General features: G+C 35.5%; 1 protein-coding gene and 1 pseudogene across 5 annotated transcripts in view; one reads left to right on the forward strand and one right to left on the reverse strand.

The window, feature by feature from the left end:
- LOC135212693 (uncharacterized) overlaps nt 1-16,986 on the reverse strand; it is an 885,471-nt gene that overhangs the window by 367,476 nt on the left and 501,009 nt on the right. The gene's annotated exons all lie outside the window — the stretch shown is intronic.
- Nucleotides 1,900-3,230, forward strand: LOC135212898 (uncharacterized; annotated as a pseudogene).

A 16,986-nucleotide genomic window follows, 5' to 3' on the forward strand; every position in this document is an offset into this window, starting at 1 on the left:
TTCACAGATCTTTTTACTTATCTATATCATGAATCGAAGTATGATAAAATGATGTTACACAAAGAACAAGCAAGAATTGAAGAGTACTGATGCAACCTACTTCATTCCAGAAACAGTGATGCGACGTTAATTCATATCAAATTAATGAAATATCAGTCAATCTATTTGACAGATACTGAAAGAAAACTATACCAAATTAACTACAGCATTTGAATCCAACGAAAAATTTAAAAATTCATGGCTTTTAAATATGATATTTATATCCATTACTTATAATTGTGGCTGTACCAGATATCCCTACTGGCCACATATTAGAATTCATCTCTATTCAATACCATAAAACCACAGTGAAGGAAATGAGTAACCTTTATATTATAAACATGCCCAGTAACGTATACACTAAAAAAATGCACCTTACATTATAGATAATCTAATTTGCTCACCATCATAATCATCTATGAGGGACACTTCATGTTAGTAGACTAGGATCTTTTGCTGAGCAGCATTGAGTTAATTAGGAGGTTTGCCTCCAGAGGGTAAGTGCCTACAGTGCACCTCATACCTTATATGAGGACCAAATGGCTCAACGAAGAACATAGCGGTCATGATAATTTTTCCATGGCAGATGCAATCAGAAAGAGGGTATGCCACGAATAACCCTGAGGCGACTGTACTAGATGATATAAAGGAAGGTCGATTTACTGCAGTTCTCGTTACACATTTCATGAGAAGAGTTCACACTAACTTTAGGGAAGCTGGAGATATAGTCTTTGTAGATGCTACGGGATTTGTTGATCATCTCAATGCTTCAGTGGTTCCGTTCCTCTGTGCTGGACCAGCAGGTGCTGGTCCTCTGGCAGTGCTGTTTGCGTCTTCCCAAGATGAAGCAGCACTGAAGAAAGATAAGCCTGACAATTTTGAGTAAATAGTTAATTCTGGCCAACACGATTGTGGACCACATACCTATAATCCGTACTTTGTGTGTGTGTGTGTGTGTGTGTGTGTGTGTGTGAGAGAGAGAGAGAGAGAGAGAGAGAGAGAGAGAGAGAGAGACTCATCGACTGGAAAATAGAATAACCATCATCATTGTATGGAACTTGGATTTGTTTACAGAGACATACCGTAATTACAGTATACCTGGATATACGTATCTGATTAAATTTCGACTGCACCTTTATTTTCTTTAAAGCTTGGGATGAATTCAAAGTTAATCCGCTTTCAGAAAAATACATGAACTTTAACAGGTACTATTTTTACATATTGTTGATCAGATTCACGCGAATGATTTCATTAAAAACTAGAGTGGCACTCAATACAGTGCAGCATACCTCCGCCAAGCTAGAAAATTTGTTTGTGACCTTGCTGTGACCTTGACCTTTGACCTAGAGTCACTAAATTTTTAGGCTTCTATTCTTCCCCATATGCAATCTTCCTACCAGGTTTGATTAAAATCTAACAGAAAATTCGTTTATTTGAGTTACAAATAAACAGACAGATAGACAAACAAACGAAGGTGAAAATATAATACCTCTGAAGGAAGTATAAAATATGTATAAGATTAATTTTATGATCATTATTACTTTAGTCATTGTTAATTCTGTCGCTATTATCATTACTAGCAAACATATGTATACAGAAATTATGCATGATAACCAGGCCCATTTCACGGGCAGAAAAAGCTTCGTTTCTGGGAATCCCTTCTCACCTCAACTCCCTTCGGAGGGGGCGGGGAGGTAGGATGAAACCCCAATATAAACCATCTTAAGGTTCCAGTTTCGTGCCCATCAGACCAGCCATTTGGCTGTGATTGAATGACAGACGGACGGACGGACATAACGCCCATTATAGTAAGATCATTATTACTTTACTTGTTCATGTTTCAGCTATCTAGGCTCTCTGATGGAAATTAGAGAAAAGTGGGCGATAACATTCTGGGCAGGTGCTATGCTGTGGCGTCATCACACTAACAATATTTGCGAGACAACCACGTGCATCATTGAAGGACATGTTTTGAATAGGTAAATACGTACCTCGGAGAGTTTCTTCCTCATTTACCATTTTCAATATATGTAAGGTATTTCTCCCACTACACTAAATGATAGCTGCAAAATTATGCACACAGATTTTGGGATTTATTTTATTACCATAAGCATTAATCTAAGTCATTTGATTGTTTCGTTGTTCAGTGTATTAACGGATTAAATACTTATTTATATTATGATGTTTATATAAAGTTTTCTTTTCTTTCAGATGCAAGCCATGGAACACCGTTCAGCTGAAGATTTTCATGCCTGAAATCTTTGACGGGTACATGAAGAAGAGACTTGTAGATGTTGCACTTGGTAGGTGGAGAGCAAAGATGTATGCATGGGTAGAATACCAACAGGCACGGTAACTTTCCTAGGTAACGGAACATCCACAGTCCAGAGCCAAGCTGTAGTCAATCTCTTCAGTATAGCGTAGATCTGGAAGCCGGATTTTGTGACTTATGTAGGGGAAAATGGTTCACTTTGCAAACACCAGGCTGCCTGTGCTGAATACAGTCCTGTCCCAAGTTTTCACTGCTACAAGTGAATATAGGCGCTGGCTGGCGTCAGCGGCAGTGGGCGAAGACAAAACTCCTGAAAGTTTTCCAGAAGGCTGCTGGAGCGACAGCAAGAAGAAAGTGACTCCACTTTTCCTGCTTGGGAACAACAGGGCAGCGCACAGGACTCTGACCTAGCACAGGAAAAGCTGTTGACTAAAGAGGGCGATAATCCTCATGAAGATCTGCAGCAGTGTGCAGACGTCAGTGGGTTAGTCGCTGCATTCCAAAATGTATCAGAGAAGTAAATCAATGGTGAAACAGCGGCAGCCATCAGAACAGCTGTCAGACGCTTTTGCAAGTAAGAAGTGAAAACCAGCTGAATAATCTGCTATATAACTTTGGAAGTGGCACCTGAAACACCGGAGTTAGCAGAGGTACAATTCGGTGCCAACCAACCTCCACATCAAGAAGAGGGCCAGGCAACCAAGAGGCGCAGCCCCTCTTGGAAAAGGACGGTGACCAAGCAGTCTAGCAAATCGCAAGTCGAAACGGCCACGAAGTTTATCATCAAACGTTGGGCAAAACATGGCCACTACTAAATCACATGGAAGTGGCCATTAAGGCATCCAGTAAACTTAGAACAGTTTTTATATAAATACAGTTTTCGAAATTGGGAATTCCCTACTGTGCATGGGTCAGAAATTTTGTCGGTCGGTCCGTCTGTGTACACTTCTCCTAATTTGGTGTGTGGGTGTGTGTGGCTTTGTGAGTATGGGTTGCCTTATATGGTAGTCACTGATACATAGTTTGAGAACATAATTTATCAGCTAAATCGTAAAAGGCAGTCTATAATAATCTTTGTGACAAACACACCATGCTTTCTCTTATTTTTAGTTATGCAATGTATTTAGCATACTAAATAAGAAATATGCGCTATATTATCATAAATAAGAAATAAATACACAATAAACATGATTTAGTATAATGAATAAGACAAAGACAATAAATAAATTCTGATAGTTTGAATGCAATTTTATCACATACTAAATATATGCTCAGTATTTAGCATAATAAATAAATACATAAACATGATTTGGCATAATAAATAAGAAATAAGTGCACAATAAATAAATATGATTATTTGCAGGTATTAATATCACATAATATATCAATATATTAAAGTTACCCTCTTTTCTTCCATCAAGCAGTCTTTGGATTCGCTTTTCAATTTCGAAAATTTATTTTTTATGTTCTCCATCTAGCTAGATGTTGGACTAGTTTTTTTTTCTTCTTATTTTATTTTATCTTTTTTGTATTAACGTCCTTGTGCTAAGCGTCGATGAAATCCTGGAACCCTTCGCATCTATTAACCAATAAAATACTTTCTTCTTGGGAATAGTTGAATTTTTGTAGGTGTTTGTAACTCATTAATATGGATACGTGCTACAAACAACGCTACTGCCAACATAAATACCCAACCTCATTCAAGTAAGGTCTCCCCAGCGTGTCATCTGGAAGGAATTATGGATACCAAAGCCAGGAAAAGGCTAACTAGCAGGCAACTAGCTTAACAAGGCTGTTAGCAAGGTTTAATGAATACCAATTAAGCTGGCTGCTACGTAGTTGGATACTAAGGATTTAGCAACCTGCTAAGCCTTAGTTGCCAACTAAATTAGTAACGTTTTATGGATTTGGGCCCAGAAGTATAACTAACCAGATAAACAAATGGGCTTTATGACTCGATGGAAAAATCCACTACTCCAATATCAGTATAATAAATGGAAAGTACTCGTTTGTAAGTAAAAGTGGATGCCCACAGAACGTCGAGGTGCAGAGAAACAATGTTTCAGGTTTTTTTCTTGGTGACAACGAGATGAAACGATTTACCATCGATATAGTCACAGCTCATGTCAACTTCCTCGCCCGGGAGATCTCTCTCTTGTTCTTGCTGTTAACATTCTTCCAATTTTCCTCCCTTTAGTCAAACGATCCGGTATAAAAAAAAAAAAAAAAAAAAAAATCATCTCAGTGCGGGGTCATAAAATTAATCTCCCTCCTAAAATAGCACAAAGCAGTGACAAGCGAGAACGAGTAAAATCTGTGCAAGAACGGCGTGCACAAATACTTTCAGATAGATAAGTATGATAGGATCATTATCAGTGTGTGAATGACTGGATGAAAACGCTATGAGTTAATCTTATACAGTTTGAAACATGTAATTGTCATTTCTACTCTGGTTTGAGAAAAAAAAAAATGCCAAGCAAATGCAATGATCGCGTGGGAAGTGCTTTGAGCTTATATTCATGTTTGTCCCAGAGTCGAAGTATATACTTTGACTCTGGGTTTGTCCATGGTCGCATTTCAGGTGTCTAGCGGGTACTCTACACCACTTCTCCCTATTAGATTGCCCAGTTGTCCGTTTTACTTTATTAATATAAATCTGGAATATACTTTTCCTTATAGACCTTAGAACTGTCTATCACAAGAACGACTATTACTCACCGATTCTTCCAAAAGATCGGTATCCCAGATAATTACTCTACTGCCACCGCACCACCCCATCTCTCTTGTAATTACACGAGCTCCTGGAACCTTTCCGTTCTTCAACCTTTTAATTACTCTCGTCTAAGACTCAATTCCAAGCCTGTATCATCCAGACCCTTACTCATTTACCCTCCATATTGAACGGCTCTTCGAAAATACCTCACTGAGAAAGAGAGACATTCTCTCCTCAAGGAATCTCACATCAGTTTTCGTTGGCGAGAGGGAAAACGCATACACACACAAATGATCCATATAAGGTATGCGTATCATACAAAAGCCTGCAAGCTCTTTCATTCAAGCTGGAATAAAGATTCCTTTCCTTTTAAGACGTTCTGTATTTATCTATGTTTTTCATAAAATGTTCCTCTTATCTATACCGCAGAGAGAGAGAGAGAGAGAGAGAGAGAGAGAGAGAGAGAGAGAGAGAGCCAGCCAGTTTTCTCAGTGTCAGACTCCTCTTTACAAATAATTCAACGGAGTCCGGTGGTCGTATCACACACACACTGCACTACCAGGTAGGTATTCAAGCTATCGCCGTCCTTTGAAAAAAAAAACCTTTTACCGTCTGGGAAGCGTTTGCCAATCTCCTACGGAAAATTTCATTCACTATAGATATTCAACGTAAACACACACAGGTATATTAGCCATAATCGAAATCATTTGGCCTTTGATAATATTTTACTAATCTAATTGTAATGCAATTGTGTTTTCTGTACTCTATTTGGTGCAATAAAATAAATAAATAAAATGAAATAAGATAAAAAATAAATAATAGCAAATTGTGGATTCTGGTGATAAATTTTTATCCATGCTTGTATATTTATTATATCATTCATAGTCTAAGTCTTCAGTTTTTCACAGTGACTAACACTGTACTTGAAACATTTAAACATTGTTACAGACATTGTTGTATGTTAGGATCGCCTTCTATTCAACACTTAGCCTTTTCTCTCTCTCTCTCTCTCTCTCATCCATCACTAGTGAACAACGCTGGAGACTGCAAACCAAGGTAATAGAGAATATTACAATTTTAATTTTTCAAAAGTTTTTCTGTACTACAATTTATAAAATTTGCGTTATCATGGATTGATGCAATATTGATTATAATTGTCCAGTAAAAAAAGGATAAAATTGCAGTTTACTCAAACACGAATGAATGCTTCATGTAATTTTGCCCGATTATCGAATGGTTCAAGTCTGGTTAAAAATGGGGAATAATCACAGAATGAAAAAGGAAAAAAAATACAGGTAGCTTCCGCCAACTTTATCAATTGCCCTCCTCTGGCTGAAGAGGCCAACTGATGAAGTTGGCGAAAGCTACCTGTATTTGGAAATATACTACATATATACAACTGTATAGTGATATAGGAAATAACTTTGTCAATAGAAATAATGAAACACCTGAGCCGATACCAAAAGTAACAGTAGGAGAAGTAAAGAAAACACTAAAAGGCATGAAATAAACAAAGCAGCAGGAGAAGATGGCCTAACAATTGATTTAATAACAGATGGAGGAGATTTCATAATAGTAAAACTGGCTGAACTTTACACAAAATGTTTGCAAGAATGCTCTATACCTACAGCTTGGAAAAACTTTATCATTATATTAATTCACAAAAAGGGAGAGACAAAAGACCTGAAAAATTACCGCCCAATAAGTTTACTTCAGTAATATGTAAAAAATTTACAGAGATCATATTAGGCTGAATAGAAAGAGAGCTAGATTTTAATCAACCAAGAGAGCAGGCAGGTTTTAGAAGCGGTTATTCAACAACTGACCATATCCATGTAGTTAACCAGCTAAAGGAAAAATCAACAGAGTATGACAAACCACCATGTATGGCATTTGTAGACTATGAGAAAGCTTTTGATTCTGTCGAAACTTCAGCGGTAATGGAAGCTCTTCGAAAGCAAGGGATACACGAGTCTTATGCAAGAACACTTAAAAGATATCTATACAGGTAGTACAGTAATCCTAAAACTACACAAAGACAGAGAGAAATTTCCGATTGAGAAAGGAGTTAGACAGGGAGACCATCTCTCCTAAATTATTCACAGCCTAGTAGTTTTTACATTGGGAAAATGTAAGAATTAACATTAATGGGTAATACCTTGACAACTTAAGATTTGCAAATGACAGTTGTACTCGGTGAATCAGGGAACAATTACAAAAGATGATAGAAGATTTGTATAAAGAAAGCAGAAATGTAGGACTGAAAATGAATGAGTAAAACTAAGATATATACATATAATGTTCAATGAAAATGCAGAGTTAACAAATAAGAGTTATGGACGAACCTCTAGAGATTGTTAATGAATATACGTATTTAGGACAGACAATAAGTGTTTCTCCAGGACATGAGACCGAAATTAAAAGACATATAAGGATGGGATGAAGAGCGTTTGGTAAACAAAATGAGATTATGAAAAGTAAAATGCCACTTTCTCTAAAAAGAAAAGTATTTAATCAGATGGTCCTACCAGTATTAACTTATGCATCAGAAACTTGGAGCCTTACTAAAGCCTTGGAACATAGGCTAGTTACAACTCAAAGAACTATGGAAAGAATAATGATGGGAATAACACCAAGAGACAGAAAATGAGCAACTTGGATACGAGAGCAAACTGAAGTTGAGGATATTCTAACAACAAGTAAGAAAAAGAAATGGGCGTTGGCAGGACATATGAGAATGTCAGATAATAGATGGACGAAAAGAATAACAGAATGGGTCCCTAGATATTGCAAACTAAGCAGGGGTTAGGAAGAGAAGACGATGGATTAACAAGCCAAGAAAATTTGCGGGTATAGACTGGCATAGAAACACCATAAACAGAAGAGAGTGGAAGGACATATCTGAGGCCATTGTCCTGCAATGGACTAAAAACCGCTGATGATGATGATGATGAGATGAAGATGATGATACTACTGTGGACTTTATTTTTCCATTTAAAGATCACGAGAAAGTGATGATACCAAATAATAAGAGTAATTATTAGCAACCTCTAAAATATCTTATATACATTAAGTAAATTACTAAATGCAGCACAGTTCCTGGCTTCTGGCTACGAGAGAGAGAGAGAGAGAGAGAGAGAGAGAGAGAGAGAGAGAGAGAGAGAGAGAGAGAGTCGTCTATTCAATATAAAAAAATATAAAAGAGAGAGAGAGAGAGAGAGAGAGAGAGAGAGAGAGAGAGATCTATTCAGTACAATGGAATCAAATCTTACAAAAAGCTTACTTTTTGTAATAACAATTCGAGGAATTTGAATGCCCCGACGTGCTAAAGTAGACAATTCAAGGATTTTCTGAGAGAGATTTATCAGAAAGTGACGGCTGGAAATTTGTTCGCATTCACGAGACATTTTTATTTTCTATTTTATAAGACATCCACCGCCAAACAATATTTTTAGGATAAAAACCTTCCATACGTAGGCGGCACAACTTGTGCGGATTGGTACGGTTAGATTCAAAAGCTCGCCGAAGCATTTGCCATTTCTTTCGCTCTGTATAGAGTTCGTTAGGTTCACGTACAGGAGCGGGTGACAACGGACTTGTCATTTTATAAAAATGATAGCACATCACTACCGGCAGCCAAGACACCCAGATAAAAAAAAAAAAAATCTAGTGTCAAAAGAGTCCTATACACCGTACTGTCCGTATCTGTACTATAGTAGATTCACATCAACCGTGCATTTGATGTCTAGGCCCGTCCCTTACGACGCTCCTGATTGGCTGTTGATAAACCAATCACAGGGCTGGAAACGTTCAGTCTCCCTCGAAAGTTCACATAGGTAGGATGTACGTTCCCCCTTTCCTAAGAGGTGGAACATACACCCTGCCTATGTGAACTCTCTCGAGAGAGTTTCCAGCCATGTGATTGGCTTATCAACAGCCAATCAGGAGCGTCGTAAGGGACGGGCTTAGACATCAAATGCACGGTTGATGTGAATCTACTATAGCTACGAAGATCAGATAATGCCACTCTTACCACTTGACCTTGCTCGTTAGCTGTAGTAAAATTACGATATATTTCGCATGCAAGGACAACAATGCGAGGATGACAGTGAAAGACTGTTTGGATTGTGAAGTTGTCAAACAAGGACGTAGAAGCTAATGTTACGCTAGAAAAATATGCGAGCTCGCCAAAAGTATCCACCTGTTATTTGTGCAATAGAAGGTGAAGGCACGAAGATTACTGGGTTATTATTTGTTCTTTTCTAATTTTATTGTTGTTATTTTGTAAAATAAACACATTTTGAAATGCAAGAAGAGGATCAAGGATAAACTACAAAGTGCAGCTGAAAACAATGAGCAAGAATTCCAAGTCATTACTGTGAATTTATGTAAACTTTTGAACATGCCTGATGATACGAAGTATACTAATAAAGCTGAAATTCCTAACATCCTAACAGTACATTGTGACAATCAATTCTAGCTTTATAACGGATATTTTCATAGGAAAGTGAATGCCAACCTAGAACTCGATAAAACTAACTAATTTTCACTGGGAGTAAGCCAACAAACTACTTTATTGTTGTTGTTGCTGTTGTTGCTGCTGCTGTTGTTGTTGTTGTTCTTGTTGGGAGGCGGGGTTAGGAGAGCCCTATGGAAGAGCCTAAAAAGGTCTGAAAAAGGTTTCTCATTTAGAGATACAGGAATTTTAGGATAGGATATCTATGATTTATTTATCAGAAAGAATATGTAAAATATAAATAATGTGCATGTTAAACAGTACAGAAAAACTATTTCTTATAAAATATAGCGTATTTTTAAATTTATTACATTCGTGAGATAAGGCTTTATTTGACAATATAGTTTAGCACGTTTTAATATACGTTAAGTTAGGAATATGATGTTGCACGTGTCCCGAGTAAGCTGGAGGTCTGATCACAGCTTGTTTCGGAGGAACTATGGAAAATGTGCGGATTTTAGGGACTGTAATTTGTCCTTTAGAAATGTCAATGTTCCATTTGGAAATCACTTACTAGGAGTTGCCAAGGGCAAGGATCATTTCACCGCCCCTCTCTTCTATGTAACGCGTTTTGCCCGAACACGCATAACAACTTTCTGCAAATATGCAGTTTTTCTTCAAGGGGCCTCAATCGGTAAGCCAATCAGGAACATATATTTTGATTGATTTATTCCTCGTGGAACTTGGAATTTATATATCAGGTATTGTAGTATTACGGTGATTATTAACTACTATAATACATCCGTTTATCTGCTTGTGTACAGGAAAGTTTAATGGTGATGAGTTGATTATATTTTTATTTACAAACAAACTGAATTTGCACAAATACACTGATGTTCTTACTCTTTTAATCAGAATATCTTACGTAAATGTAACAGCAACTAGAAATCCTCCTTTTCTCCGAGTCACCTCATTCACGAGAATTACGAAGCAAGGGAAATCAAACTGCAAGAAAGAGAGAGACCTAATTTGCACAAAACAGTAAATTTAAAGTCCGCAGGGGTACGAACTTGAACAGTAGCATTTGCAACATTCGTCTCCATATTAAATGACTAAGCTCTCAGAAGTCAACATAAAAGAAGCGAGCATCGCTACGGTAACTTTCTGCGTAACGCAAACTTACGCTTTAAAACTCTTTAATGACCTCATATTTTCCTCTTCTTTAATCTTGCAAAATTATCTCAATCACGTCAATATTTATGATCCAACCATTTATGTTAAACTTTGGAGTAAAGAACGCAAAACTAAAAAAAAAAAAAAAAAATGGAGCAAAGATATCTTTTTCCACATCACGGAATAAACAGGGATTACTAATTACGGAAATAATCTAAACAAAATTATGAAAAATTTTATATTTTTAATAATGATCACTGCAGCGAACATAAATAAATCAACACTGACAGGATAAACAAATTCAATGGTTCATGGATGACCTACATAAACAATTTCGTTTTCTTTCCCCTTTTCTCTATTAAAAGCTTTTGAGTGGAATAATGCATCAAAAGCTTTTCCTTAAATTGCCTTCATGCATCTAAAGGGTAACATAAACTGAGTATTAAATTATATGTCCTAATCAGCCTTTCTATTTGAAGCGAGCATTCACAGCAGTAGTGAAAAATGATGGCCAAATATTTTGGAGTAATATTTGTTACTGGATTTAAATACGGTGGTGGTTGATAAGGAGCAAAAGAATAATGTTAAAGCTGAAATTTCCACATTATGCCGATTTTTCCTTTTTTTTTCATAACTACACAAGATACACACTTTTCCATAAATCATCGAATATCCACCAGACAACACATACGTAGGCCATACGATGTTCATCAAAGGAAAGGGTCTAGCAAAAACTGAATAGTGCTAAAAAACCTCTCTCTTTCTCTCTCCACAATTGCAGATCAAATTGTGGATCACATTGATAGAAACAATTTGCTGTTAAACAGCCAACACAGGTTCAGACAAAATAGGAATTTTTTCAGAACATGCTTGGTATTTACGACTGTAGTAGAGCAATAGATATACTCTACTTAGATTTCCAAAACTCCTTTGACAAAGTTCCACACAAGAAACTGAAGACAAAAGTTAGAGCTTTAGGAATGGTAGGAGAAACAGCAGACTGGATCGAAGACTTGCTAACTAACAGAAAATGGAGAGTCGTAATAAATGGTGAAAAATCAGAATGGGCAGATGTGACAAGCGGAGTTCCTCAGAATTCTGTCCTTGGCCCGCTCTTGACGTAGGCTTAACTAGCAGGATAGCCAAATTTGCAGACGACACCAAACTAGGTGTAAATGCAGCAGACCTAGATACAGTGGAAATTTTACGAAATTATCTAAGGAAAATACGAGTGGTCAAAAAGATGGCGAAAGCCTTCTAACTTGGATAAATGCAAAGTGTTACAATTAGGAACAAACAACACAATGCTTAGGAAATTACATAAATAGTGTAGAACAAGAATAGGACCTTTCAGCCATTATCGCCAAGGACTTAAAATCCACAAAACAATTCATAAAAACTGAAAAGAAGTCACAGAGACAAGTGGGATACATAAATAAGCAGTTTAAATACAGAAACAAGGAAACGGTGCAGCAGCTCTACACATCAATAGTTAGACCACATCTTGAATATGCAGTACAGTTTCGGTCACCAACACTAAGAAAGACCATAAATAGACTAGAAGGGGTACAAACAAGATACAAGTTAATTCCATCCATCAAGCAAATAGGTTACCAAAGACGAGTGAACATGTATGACTTAGAAAGACGACGATTGAAAGGAAAACTGAAATGCATAACAGAAGCAGAGTGTAACCTCTTCACATAAAACGAAAACCAGGCAAGAAATAACGGGTGGATACTAAAACTGAATAGATAAAACACATCCCATTGTGGGAACTTCTCCATATACAAGATATGTGACACATGGAATAAACTGCCATGAGAAATTGTAAACAGTAGCAGTGTGGAAGAGTTCAAAAGAAAGCTAGACAAAATCATTAGAACACTGTGAATGAATTGTAAAACCTGCTTCTAGAGATACGTGAGCGCACGATTTCTCCTCGGATGGACTAAAGTCTCTGAGACATCCTAATCCTTGTAACTACTTGTAACACTCCCGATTGAGTGATTGTTTTACTTAAAAAGTAACAAAAAGTTTGTACTTGGTCCATCTTAGTGTTTGTTATTTTTCTTATAAGATTTCATTTGTGAAATCTATACCAACGCTTTAACAGTGTGCGTCTGATAACAGCACTTAGTGTGTTCTGTAACAGGACTGTTAAGTGGTTTCTATGAAAGCAGCTGAAGATATTGTGAAAGGTATCTTTTGGTAACAATTCTGCAGAAAGGTATAATAATATTTTTACAATGTAAGTAATGACTTAAAAATATACCATTGATACATTATTTTAAATGTTTTTTATGTGTGGAATTTTGTTTTCATTTGAACTGTTTTAAGTTCTTTTCAATTTTTTATTTTGGCAAATTGTTATACATCTACATTTTTGTGTTTTCAATGTTTTTGGATTCACATTTTGTTTTATTAATCCGATTTTTTCTTAATAGTTTAACTTTGCCTACTTCATTTAATCACACACTTTGCCACTTGTGATTTAATTTGAATTTACTTAAGATTTTTTTAAATCTTAAGTATTTCTCAAGTTTAAATTTTGCTTGATTAATATAATTTCTAGACAAAATAACATTTATTTAATTTTGCTTAATAATTTAATTCAAGAGTTAATTAAATTTTGTGTTGTTTTCAAGTAACAGTATGTTTTGCTACAGAGCAAGACTGTGAATTCTACTTATAAATTTTGAATTTAAAAATAAATTGGTGTATTTAAAGTTTTATAACAATGTTTCATTTATTGACCACCAGTGATAGGATTAAATATGAGTACATACCAAAGTGAATGATTGGGCTGTTCCTTCCATTTTCTTGTAGTGATCTGAGACAGAGGAGACAGTTAAAGTTGTTTGATGTAGTGATGCCCTTCCATTAACTTAAGCCTATACGAATACCTCATACTTGTTTTGATAAACTTCGTCTGATTTCTCACATATTTGATCAAGCCTTTTAAGGGATTACTGTTGCCTCTAAGAGTACTATGCCGTATTCTACCTGTTATGAAAGTTCAAGTATCTGGCTGCTGTGAGGTAGCTTTGAATTCTATGATTGGTATGTGTAATAACATATATATATATTATATAATATATATATATATATATATATATAAAATATATATATATATATATATATATATATATATATATATATATATATATATATATAAATATATATATATATATATATATATCTTATATATATATATATATATATATATATATATATATATAAGGATTGAAATCAATCTGATACGTGATTTTTAACCCATTGATTGGTCCAACTCTAATAATAGTGACATGATAAACTAAACGATGTACAGATATACAGATTAATAGTGAATCCATGTTTGTGAATTTTGACTTGGCATCATGATTCACAAAGCTGCCTATTGACGATCTGCTGGGGTTTTAATCGGCTACATTAGAGAGCAAACAAATGCATATAACGTTTTCCAAAAACACGCTTAAAGAACAGATCAAAATACTTGTGAATTTTTGGTTTTCAATCATCTGTATGTTTGTTTCTAGTATGTATGTATGTATGTATGTATGCATGTATATATATATATATATATATATTTATATATATATATAAATAATATATATATATATACATACATATATATATATATATTTATTTGTGTGTGTGTGTGTGTGTGTGTGTGTGTGTGTGTGTGTGTGTGTGTAAGCCACTCAAGATGTTTGAATACTGCATATAAAGGTACATACAAAGATGCACACGCCAGCCACCAACTAAGATGCCACATATATTCAGATTTCATATACATATATGCACTGATGTTAAGTGTAAGGTTCGAAACGTATTAATATCATCCTAATCGTATGCAAAACTGTTATGATCGCATGAGCCCCCTTTCACTGCATAAAATTCAAAACTTTATCCACACATACTTAACACCAATTTTGATGCAGCTGACTCTTCATCTGAACACGTGAGATTCACAGCTTGTTTAACGAAAGGAATGAAGATAAATTTAAGCTTACTTTTGCTACATAAGTTATACAAAAAGCATGGAAAAGCCTTTTCGATTTGATAGAAAAAAGGGGAACGTTTTCTCGAGATTAAATGTAAAAAAAAAAAAAAAAAATCAACGGGAGTTTGATACATTTCTGCAAATCGTACTCACAAGTGGGCTCGTATTACGTCAGTCAAAATGTGGATATCGATTCAGTCATCTAATGAAGTATGGAAGGAAAATCTTCGAATAAAAAATAAAATAAAAAAAGGCTCGGTTATAATTCGATTAAATTCTTCAGAAGATATCCTGGAAATGAAAAGACAATCCTCTTATGATGAAGTTCATCATTTTAGAGCTTTCCATCGAAAGACCCTATGAATTTCAATTAAGTGTTTAAACCTGTGGGAATTCAGCAAGGAGAAGATGAATCTGAATTCCGTAGATAATAGTCATTCTGACCGTCAGCTACGTTAAATTAATCAAAATTGACAATGATCTCTCTCACTTTAACGAAAATAGCTGAATTCCGCAATTAGTCAATTCCGATGAGGAAAAGGTATTCTCCTCTAAGGTTTTTTTTTATTTTTTAATACTAATGATGATGATAAAGATAACAGACGATAGAACATTGTGGGGAAACAAAAGAAAAAACAATAACAGATTTTTAAGGGAAAATTTATCTGAACCCTCTCTAGTGCTTAAATTACCTTGAGCACTAAGCGACACACACACACACACACGCATATACACAGATAAGATCCTTTCATAAATATTAAAATTTGAAAAAAATAGTGATTTCACATCATAACCCAAAATACCGAAGATAAATTCATTCTGGATGCTTGAACCAATGACATTGTATCGTATCAATCAATTAAAAAAAAAAAAAAAATCGTTCATAACGAGTTTAATTACCTACTTCAAAAAGACTCAGCAGATGAAGCCATTTACGTTAGCAAAAGAACATGCAGTCATCACAAACATGGACAAGTAGTTTCCACTTAATTAAATCAAGTATGATTAACTGTGCTTCATCTCGACATTTTTTCGTGGAAAAATCATCAGTGCAATAACTTCGGGTATTGGTGATCAGTATAAAGTGGACTTTTCCGAGAGTGCTACAGAGTTTATTTTCTTTGTTTTTTTTTTTGTCATAATTTTAGTCTAAGAGGAAATATCTAAACAAAATAATCACTTGTCCAATGTTGAACAAGAGATTCACGATTACCTCGTATATCTATACATGAATACCGGCAGAAAATTCAGACGTTTTGAATTCTCAAAGTTAGTGAACATCTACAAAACCCACAGCATAACAGCAGAAAAAATAAAAGTCCTTCTTCGCAGATTGAAATTTCCTCCAATTTCTTGCATTGCTACTTTGCATAATTTTCACGTGGGAGTCAATTTGCATGTTTTGGTTGCTATTTCAACGACTGGCCTACCTGATAAGGAAAGGCGAATCTATAACATCTTGAATATCACCAGGTAGATATTAGAAGTAACCAACAATTCCGTATTGTTTACAAAAAGATTTTAATTTTATTCTGGTAATAAAAAGAGAAATGAGTTAATACAGATAATCAACATAAGCAAAATAGATGTTCTTCAACAGCTTCATGGAAGCTTATAGCTTGTGAAAATACAAACTGATGTTAGCAGTATATCTGGCGAAGAGCTAATTAAGACAAATTCTACCCTTTAAAAAGCAAAAAACAAAATATATTGAAAAATGCCGATGTCTGAATTTTCCACCAGATAGTCTTAAACAATTTTAAGGGAAATTAATGTAGCAAAACGAGAGTCTTCGTGTACATGGGACCAGCATCGACAGAATGAGAATAAAATTCCACATTATTTGGTACAATGCAGATTCGAAAGCCGAACAGACATACCATCAACTCTGTTCCAAACAGCGCAAGATTAAAGACGAAACCTTCCGCCTCACATCCTATGAGCAATTAAATTGAAAGGAGTCAAATCAGACGCACCTTCTAAAATACCGTCAAGTTAGTAAATATACAAACGGTCTCTTTGTATTTCTATTCTGAATAAAGTAATCTCACTCTTCCGGTTCACTGCCATCGCGTGAATATTTCATCGGATCTTTAATTCCCGAATGTATAGGCCCCAATCACTGCGGTTAATATCGGTAGGGGATTTTTCACCTGCACTTGTGAAATCCAGATGGCCGGGAGTCTCCTTATTGCCCGGAACAATACCTTCATTAGGCGAATCAAATGAATTCTGTAGAGCGAGAAGAAAATTTCCATCACGTCGTATATACTACGTGGATGAATATATGTTCACACACATCTGCATATCAAGGCGAAGTATGGAAA

This window comes from Macrobrachium nipponense, chromosome 41 (assembly GCF_015104395.2).
Source record: "Macrobrachium nipponense isolate FS-2020 chromosome 41, ASM1510439v2, whole genome shotgun sequence".
NCBI lineage: Eukaryota > Metazoa > Arthropoda > Malacostraca > Decapoda > Palaemonidae > Macrobrachium > Macrobrachium nipponense.